Genomic DNA, 9,835 nt, shown 5'->3' on the forward strand with positions numbered 1-9,835 from the left:
TGCTGTCCCCTCCCCTACCTGCTGGTGTCCACATTCTATTTTCCATCTCTGTGAATTTGACTACTCTTAGCTTTCCAGATGGCGCTAGTGGTGAAGAACTCGCCTGCCAATGCAGGAGATGTAAGAGATTCGGGTTTGATTCCTGGGTTGGGAAGATCCCCTGGAGAAGGAAATGGCAACCCACTCCAGTATTCTTGCCTGGAGGGTCCCATATGGACAGAGGGAACCTGACGGGCAACAGTCCATAGGGTTACACAGAGTCAAAAACAACTGAAGCAACTTGGCACAAGTACCTCACTTAAGTGGAATCATACAATATTTGTCCTTTGTGTCTGGCTTATTTCACTTAGCTGAATATTTTAAATTTCATTCATGTTGTAGCATGTATCAGAATCCCATTCCTTTATAAGGCTGAATAATATTCCACAATATGTATATCTGCCTGCAATGCAGGAGATCCTGGTTTGATTTCTGGGTCGGGAAGATCCGCTGGAGAAGGGATAGGCTACCTACTCCAGTATTATTGGGTTTCCCTTGTTTCTCAGCTGGTAAAGAATCCGCCTGCAATGTGGGAGACCTGGGTTCAATCCCTGGGTTGGGAAGATCCCCTGGAGAACGGAAAGGCTACCCACTCCAGTATTATGACCTGGAGAATTCCATAGACTGTATAGTCCATGGGGCCGCAAAGAGTCAGACACGACTGAGCAAATTTCATTTTCACTTTCACTATATGGATATATCAATTTGATTATCCATTTATTTGTCAATGGATATTTGGGGGTTTTTTCCCCACATTTTTGACTATGATGAATAGTCCAGCTATTGTCAGTAAGCTTTCTAGCCATGCAAGGACAAAGAAAAGATTTTCTACTGAAATTAGGATGAATATGATAATATAAAATATTAGCTAGTTTATGAACATTCATTTAACAAATAAGTGTGTCTGGTGAAGTTTCCTGGCAAATACAGCTCCACCTGGGCTCCCAAGTCTGTCTTCACTTTCATCAGACACATGCGCACCTTTGGCTGACTTGTGTTATTGATATCTAGGCTGCAACATGACTATCTGACATCTCGTGAACATTTTGCAGTTTGGAGATTCATCAGCTTTTGAAATATCCTATATGTGAACACGAGGCTGGATTTGAAATTCATTTGCATTGTAAGAAGAAATCTCAACACTGTGTTTCTCAAAAGGAGGAAATGAAAAGCTTTAGCATCATTTCTTTAAATTTAATGTCAGGCCCCTTAAGTATTTGAATGAGACAAAAATTAAATTTCAAATTATTATGGACAAAATTGATAGGGCTTCTCTGGTGGCTCAGGTGGTAAAGAATTTGCCTGCAATGCAAGATACCTGGTTTCGATGCTTGGGTCAGGAAGATACCCTGGAGAAGGAAATGGCAACTCACTCCAGTATTCTTGGCTGGGAAATCCCATGAACAGAGAAACCTAGTGGGCTACAATCCATGGGGTCACAAAGAGTTTGACATGACTTAGCGACTAAACAACTCAAACAAATAAAGTAGAAAACTGATGAGAACTGACTACATAGCAAACTCTACTCCCTGCTCTGTGGGGAAATAAATGGGAAGAAAATCAAACAAAGAGGAGGAGATAATATGCATATGTAGAGCTGATCCACTCTGCTGTATAACAGAAACTAGCACAACAGTGTAAAGCAACTATACTTCAATAAAAAAATATTTTTTTTTAATTTAAAAGATTATTCTTCAGAAATTTTTCATAGTCATTTCAACTGAAAAGGCTGAGGTAAACTGTTGGAAGCACACTCAAGTTTTCCATTCGAACATTTGGGAAAAAAATTATTTGTAATTTTTATACAAATTCAAATCGCCTTTATCATTTTGAATTGTATTTGCTTCATTAAAATATGATATTTGAAAATAATATAATATTCCACTTGGATATCCCAGTCGGTTCCCAGTGTCTTCAGTGTGCTGAACAATTAACATGTTTCTTTATTTTACCATGACATGAAATCTATTCAGCTCTATGATGACTGATTATATGTGTCAATTTGGCTGGGTCACAATGCCCATCTGGGGTCAAACATTATACTAGATGATTCTGTGCAGGTGTTTGGGGATAAGAATAACATTCAAATCAGTGAATTTTGAATCAGATTGCCCTCCAGCAAGCACCTGGGCCTCATCTCATCAGTTGAAGGCCTGAATATACTAAAACACTCATCTTTCCTGAACAAGAGAGAATCCTGTGGCAGACTCCTTTCAGACTTGAAACTCCAGCAATGGGTTTTCCTGTGTCTTCAGCCTGATGGTTGGACTTGAACTATAACATCAACTCTTTCCTGAATCTCCACCCTGCAGAGTTTGTACTTGCCAGCCTCTGCAATATCATGAGTTCATTACTTAAAATAAATGCCATTCTACTTATACACACACATGCTATTGGTTCTGTTTCTCTGGAGGACCCTGACTAGTACAAACACAAATGATAACAGCAAACAACTAGAGTTCCTTGTGTAACAAGACACTATTCCAGTCACTTTACAAAAATTAACTATGTAACTACTATTATTATCATTTCACTCTATATATGTGGTTATAGAAGCTCAGAGGTATTAAGTAACTTGCCCAGGATCACACAGCTATTAAGTATAAAAGTAAGAATGTAAACCCAAATTCTGTTTTAATGTATATGATCTTAATTAATATGTATTAATAATATACTTCTTCTCTAGATATGAATAAGAATAGTGTTTTTCAAACTGCAATTTAAGTTCTATCCATGGGAGTAAAATCACTGTGCATGGAGACTGCAGCCATCAAATTAAAAGAGGCTTGCTATTCATCTCATATATGATATTATACATGTTTCAATGTCATTCTCCCTAATCATCCCACCCTCTCCCTCTCCCACAGAGTCCAAAAGACTGTTCTATACATCTGTGTCTCTTTTGTTGTCTCACTTACATGGTTATCGTTACCATCTTTCTAAATTAAAATAAAAAAAAAGATATTGGTCAACTTAAAATAAATAAATAAATAAATAAAAGAGGCTTGCTCCTTGGAAGAAAAGCTATGACAAACCTAGATAGCATATTAAAAAGCAGAAACATCACTTTATCTACAAATGTCCATATAGTCAAGGCTATGGTTTTTCCAGTAGTCATGTACAGATGTGAAAGTTGGACCATAAAGAAGGCTGAGCACTGCAGAATTTGTGCTTTTGAACTGTGATGCTGGAGAAGACTCTTGAGAGTCCCTTAGACTGCAAGGAGATCAAACAAGTCTGTCCTAAAGGAAATCAACCCCAAATATTCATTGGAAAGATTGATACTGAAGCTGAAGCTCCAATACTTTGGCCACCTGATGTGAAGAACTGACTTGCCAGGGTCCAGCCCTGGCTGATCCAGGATATTCGAAGGAGACACGGCATCGGTGACTTATTTAAATATTAATTAGAGATATAAAGAGTAATAGAATGAGGATAGCTCAGTAGGAAAATTCAGTGGAGAAAAGAGGCTGAGTAGCTTGGTTTACACGGAAAATCAATATAACCTGTGACACCAGTTTAGCTCTGACCACGGAGGCCACAGGCACCCTCTTGAATAGCGGAAGGTGCCCCACCTTAGACACCTTCTCGAGTGGGTCTTAGAAGCCCAGGCAAATAAATGGTCACAGAGGACCTCCGCACTCCAGATGGAAACTTCAGCCGGAATGTGAAAAGAAAGAATGACATGGGGAGACCAAGCTTTGGTGAGCAAGGCCCGTAGCTTTATTTTCAACAGGGGCTTTTATACCCTAAGTTACACATAGAGGATAATAGGGGATGTGAAATCATGCAAAGTCAGCAGTCTTTGATCCTTATCAAAAACCAGGGTTTCTTTCCTGCAAATTTATCGTATACAAATGGTTTAGGTGATTTACAGCATCTTCTGGCCAAAAGGCCTATTAACATTTTATGACTCTTGACAAAGGTTTATCAACCGTAAGACTTATTTTCTCTAAGAGTAATTATTTTAAGGTTTGGCGCCATCCTCCGAAGGTGTTAGATAAAGTTACATTCCTATAGGGCAGATGTGCAGTGGGTTTACAACAAAGGAAAGAATTTACCTTAAGGGTCTAAAGTTGCTAATACCAAGGCCACTACTTATTTTTTCTACCTACCAACTATATTAATTAATACACATTCAAGGATACAATACAGGGGATGTGGAAACTTGGCAGCAAGCATTGGCTCATCAATGAAATCTTTTACTAGTTTTATTCTGACAGTTTCTAACTCTCTGAGAGGCTCCAAGCTATTTGAATATCTTAAGCTTCCCGTGCCTCTCGAGGCTGGGAGACTGTAAACAATTGTATGCATAGCTGTAGGAGTACAGGTAAACTTGTCAGGCGAGTTAGAGAGCTATCTGTGGGGTTTGGATTTAAACACTCCTAATGCCCAGGAACTTTATTAATTGGAGCTGTAAGTTAACTCTTTGTCAGAGAGAGTGAGATGGTGGTGGGGGACAGCCCCCAGTAATGTCAGAGGTAAGAGCACAAAGCAATAAAGTAGGCAGACTCTGGTTTTGGGGGGTAGATGCTCGAGACTATCCAGGAGGACTCCTGAGGCTCGATCCCACCTTTGCGTATGCCGAGCCTCCTTCCTCATGACCTTTGTCATGAGTGGAGTGCCTCTCGCCGGCTCCCGGCACTGACTTATTGGAAAAGACCCTGATGCTGGGAAAAATTGAGGGCAGGGGGATAAGGAGGCAACAGAGGATGAGATGGTTGGATGGCATCACCAACTCAATGGACATGAGTTTGAGTAAACTCCAGGAGTTGGTGATGGACAGGGAAGCCTGGCGTACTGCAGTCCATGGGGTCGCAAAGAGTTGGACATGACTGAGTCACTGAACTGAATTGAACTGTTAAACTTTATTCCTTCTTTATTCTATTCTATCCCTTTAAACAATTCTATTCTATTCCATCCTACCAAACTGGTTTTATTAATATTCCCATTGTTGTTGTTCAGTCACTAAGTCGTGTCCGACTCTTTGGAACTATCTCCTGGAATTGGCTCAAACTCATGTCAATATATGGTCAAATCTATCAGGTTTTTTTCTACAGTTATTTTAAGCTTAAAAAATGCACCACTACCCCCATGTATCTTTATTGGTATTATGTTATGCTTATGTTTACTCATCATGATTTTCAAACCAAACCCCCACAAAATATCCGTTAAATATATGTACCACATTTTCTTTACTCATTTAACTATTTATGAACAATTAGGTTGCTTCCATATCTAGGCTATGTAAATAACACTTCTATGAACATTAGGGTACATATGTATTTTCAAATAAGTGTTTTTGTTTTCTTAGGATAGATACCCAGGAATGGAGTTGTCAGATTGTATGGTAGTCCCATTTTTAATCTTTTGAGGAACGTCCATATTGTTTTTCATAGTGGTTGCTTTAATTTACATCCCCACCCATGTGCACAAAGGGTTCCCTTTTCTTCACATTTCACCAACACTTGTTATTACTTCTCTTTTTTAATTTTCCATTCTAACAGGTGTGAGGTGATAACTCATTGTGGTTTTACTCAACCATAAAAAAAATGAAAATTTGCCATTTGTAACAACATGGATGGACCTGGAAGGTTTAATGCTTAGTGAGATAAGTTAGATAGAAAAAGACAGATGCTGTATATTTTCTCTCTCTCACACACACACACATATAATTTTAGTCCATTCCATCAGAAGGTCTTTCAAGCATGAAATTCATTAGCTATAATCCCAAGGGCCTGTATTACTATAAACAGGCTCTGTGGACCACTCCGTTTGTCAGGGTTGAACACAAATAGATCTTTAGTTCCTGAGATACACATAGCTCCTTTTATCAAGGCCATTCCAAAAAGTGGTGTGTACAGCCAGGGATTTCATTCCATTTATGAGGTTGAACGTAAAACCCCACATCATTTATTGTACCAATTCCTATCGATGGGAGCCAAATGTGAGTGCAAAACCTTGTGCAAACACTGGCATTTTAAAAGTCGAATTCCAAAGAGTCAGCAGAAAAAGAAAATAGATATACAGAATTTTTATTTAAAATAGTAGCTAATAGTAAATAATAAGCTTTTTCTGAAAATGATTGGACTATGAGGTGGCTGAAAGGAACCAAATTAAATGGGCTGTGGATTTAAACTATAACTTTGGCTTATTATACAGAAAAGATCAAGGCTTAAGGAATCCACGTTGATTGACAAGATGAATGAATAATTGGATGGATGAATGGATAAAGGGGTACCACTACGTCCCCAAATACTTGCTAGAGGCCTGGAACCTTAGGAATCCACACAGTCTGTCATTTTTAGCTTTTTCCTCCAATTTCCATTCTAGATAAGAATTTATGCCCTAGAAAACGTCCTTTTAAACACGGCCCTATGGATGGCATCTTTGACCTCCTTATTCCTCAAGCTATAGGTAAATGGGTTCAACATGGGGATGCCTGCAGTATAAACCACGGACACCACTTTGTCGAGACCCAGGGAGACACAGGCACTAGGCTGGACATAAATAAAGAGAAGAGGGCCATACAAGATAGACATGGCTGTCCAGTGTGCAGAGCAGGTAGACGAGGCTTCGCGTCTCCCATCAGCAGAGTGGATCTTCAGGATGGGGATGAGGATGTCTGTGGAGAAGCCCAGGACAGTCAGGCCACTGAAGATGCCCGCAGCTGCAGCCACAACAAAAACCACCCACTTGCTGAGACTGGTGTCAGCACACAAGGGGAAGCAGAAAGGGCAAGTCACAGAAGAAGCGATGGATGACATGGAGCTGCAGAAAGGAAGGCGAAAAGCATCATGTGTGCGTCATGGGGTTCACGAACCCCCAGTGACATAGGGACCCACCACCAGCTGGACTCAGAGTCTCTTGGACATGGCGACAGAATACCACAGTGGGTTTCAAATGGTGCCACAGCGGCCATAGGCCACAGACGCCAGAGAAAACACCCTGTTGCGACGAAGAACCCAAAGCACCCCTGTTGCGAAGCACAGCCCCGGAAAGAGATGGCTTTCTTCCTCACAAAGAAGTCGGAGAGCATCTTGGGGCTCATGACCAAAGAGAAGCACATGTCCACAACAGACAATGACTGAGGAAAAAGTACATGGGGTGCAAAGGCGGGAATCCATGTGTATCAGAATAATCACACCCAAGTATCCTGTTAGGTTGATGAGGTAGAAACTCAGAAAGAGCAGGAAAAGGCAGACCTGCAATTGAGGGCTGAAATTCAAACCTCTGAAGGTGAACTCTGTGAGCCTCATGTCACTTTCATTAGCTGGGGACAGACTCTGGATTCCACTGGAGAAGAGAAGAGATATTTGGTAAACATGTCTTCAAAAAGGGGACACAGGAGAAAATAAACTAGTCCCTAGGAGAGCATATGACTTTTAGGTGCATGCTGTGGGTAAGGAAACAGTAGTGAAATAGAGACCAGAGCAAAGGATCGGATTTGAAGCTATAATATTACAAGGCTCCATAGGAATCAATCAATATATGGGTGAGAAAACCACAGCTTAGAAACTCAAATTCCCGTAACCGATAGCAGAGAAAATTCCAGAATAACTTTCCAGTAATTCTAACTTCAGTGAAGTTTACCTGAGTTCACCAGGTGGGTACAAGCCTGGTGAAGTGATGTGGGAGAGTGAAATGAAACAAGCAGAGAAGAATGAGCCGCTGCTCAGTTTCAGGCCATGTGCTGTGCACTTTGGGATTACAGCTTAAGCCATAGTGCACACTCTGCAAGTGCTCTGACCCTAGGAAAGTTACTTTTCTTCACCTGTGAAATAGGAGTAATAATAGTAACACCTACCTTGTAAATTGCTGTGAGGATTAAATGAGTTAATGCGTGCAAACATTTAACAGAGTCTTATTGACTTCCTAGTAAGTGCACACTAATTATTGGCATTTGTGCCTTACATATTGTCTTTAACAAGCCTGCAAGCTAAACATCATTATTTCCTTTTACATAGGAGCAAAATAAAAGTTTAATCTGTGTTCCCTATTCTAGTGACTGGCAGAAGTGGGCATTGAGTATTTACCTGTCAAAACAGACTGTAATCTTTCTTTTTTCACACTGTAACAGTGTTTACTGTGTCTTCATAAATCCTTTCATCTTAAAGAGCTTAAACATTGTACATTGCAATAGGAGTACACAATAATGCATTTTGGCTTCCTATTTTTTTGAGGTTATAGCCAATGGTCATTAGTGGGAAGCCCATAGGATAATAGAATGCTGAGTTGAAGCATCACTTTATGGAAACAGTACATGGAAGAAACCATGAGAAGAGCCTGAATTAGCCCACCTCTATATCCTCTATGTATTCTTTTTTCATGCACTGTAAGAATGGCCTTGGTTAAGTCAACTGATCTCCTTGAACCTGAGTTGCTCAAGCATTCATTGCTGGCCGTGCTGGGATTTCATGGCTGAGCGGCTTTTTCCCTGGGTGCGGCGAGCGGAGGCTCCTCTCTAGTTGTGGTGCTCAGGCTTCTCACTGTGGCCCTTCTCCTCTTCTTAAGCCCCAGCTCTAGGGTGCTCGGGCCTCAGTGGTTGCAGCCCATGGGCTCGATGGTTGCAGCGTGTGGACTCCACCACAAGCTCAATAGTTGTGGAGCACCCACTAAGCTGATCCACAGCAAGTTAGATCTTCCCAGGTCAGAGATCAAACCCATGATTCCTGCATTGGCAGACTGATTCTTTACCATTGAGCAACCAAAGAAGCCCTTGCCCAAGCCTTCTGCATGACATTTTAATTTCTCAGTTTTTCGATGTGGCTTGATGCCTAAAATAGACTACTGTGCTCCAACAGGTGAGACCACGCAGGATGAGGAACACAGGTCTCCCTGGGGTTCAGAGCACTTAGGATAACAACAGCACAGCCCACAATAACCTTCTTTCAGCAAGGAGAAAGGAATCACCCAGACGGCTCAGACTGGAATGTGAATTGAATTCAGCGCTTTTCTTTTCCCCTTTTCCTGCTGCTAAGGCATCTCTGACCCATTTTATACTCATGTTATAATATTTTGGTCCAGTTGCAGAATCTAAACTTTTCTCTACCTAGGTTATCTCTTCTTAGACCTTCCTTAACCATCAAAGACAAGGATCATGCCATCGTGGCCATGAATCAAATATAAAATTTATTTTCAATTTACTTCATTTATGTTCTCCTGAACTTGCTAAAAAATCAGGTAGGAATAATGATTTAGAAGTTCTTAACGTTTCAATGGGGTCCCTCTTGTTTAAAGATGGCAATAAGAACTAAAGTAAAAACAAATCAAGTTGGTTAGCTTTCATCTCTTCCCTTACCTTCACACATAGAATGGGTCCAAATTTTCAGCAGTCATTTGATTTTACTTTTTACTTTCTTCCAGAAAGAAAGTGTGGGAGACTCCACTGTGACACATACAGAGTCTTAGTCAACTAGCTGAAAGTCCCCTGAATTAGCTGCATCATTTTCTGCTTGTTCTTATTGAAGATTTCCTGTCCCCAAAGTGTACTGTATCTTGGGAAAGAACAGTTAAGGGGAAGTGCAATTAAAATTCTGCTCAATAACCTCAGTCAGTCCAATGAGATCTATTTTCTGATAATTTTATATTTGTTTCTAACCGGATATAGGCTCTCCATTTTCTCTAGTTCCAAGCTACACAGGAAACTCTATGGAATCCTTTGTAAATTAAAGTAGTAGAGGGGACTTCTCTGGTATTCAGTGGTATCCGGTATCCAGACCTTGTCTTCTGATGCAGGAGGCATCCCTGGTCGGGGAACTAAGATGCCTTGTGCTTTGTGGCAAAAAAAATAATA

General features: G+C 40.6%; 1 pseudogene; it reads right to left on the reverse strand.

The window, feature by feature from the left end:
* Positions 1-6,148: 6,148 nt before the first annotated feature.
* LOC129627941 (olfactory receptor 1009-like) lies at positions 6,149-8,167 on the reverse strand (annotated as a pseudogene).
* Positions 8,168-9,835: the final 1,668 nt, after the last annotated feature.

The sequence above is a fragment of the Bubalus kerabau genome, chromosome 15, assembly GCF_029407905.1.
Source record: "Bubalus kerabau isolate K-KA32 ecotype Philippines breed swamp buffalo chromosome 15, PCC_UOA_SB_1v2, whole genome shotgun sequence".
Lineage (NCBI taxonomy): Eukaryota > Metazoa > Chordata > Mammalia > Artiodactyla > Bovidae > Bubalus > Bubalus kerabau.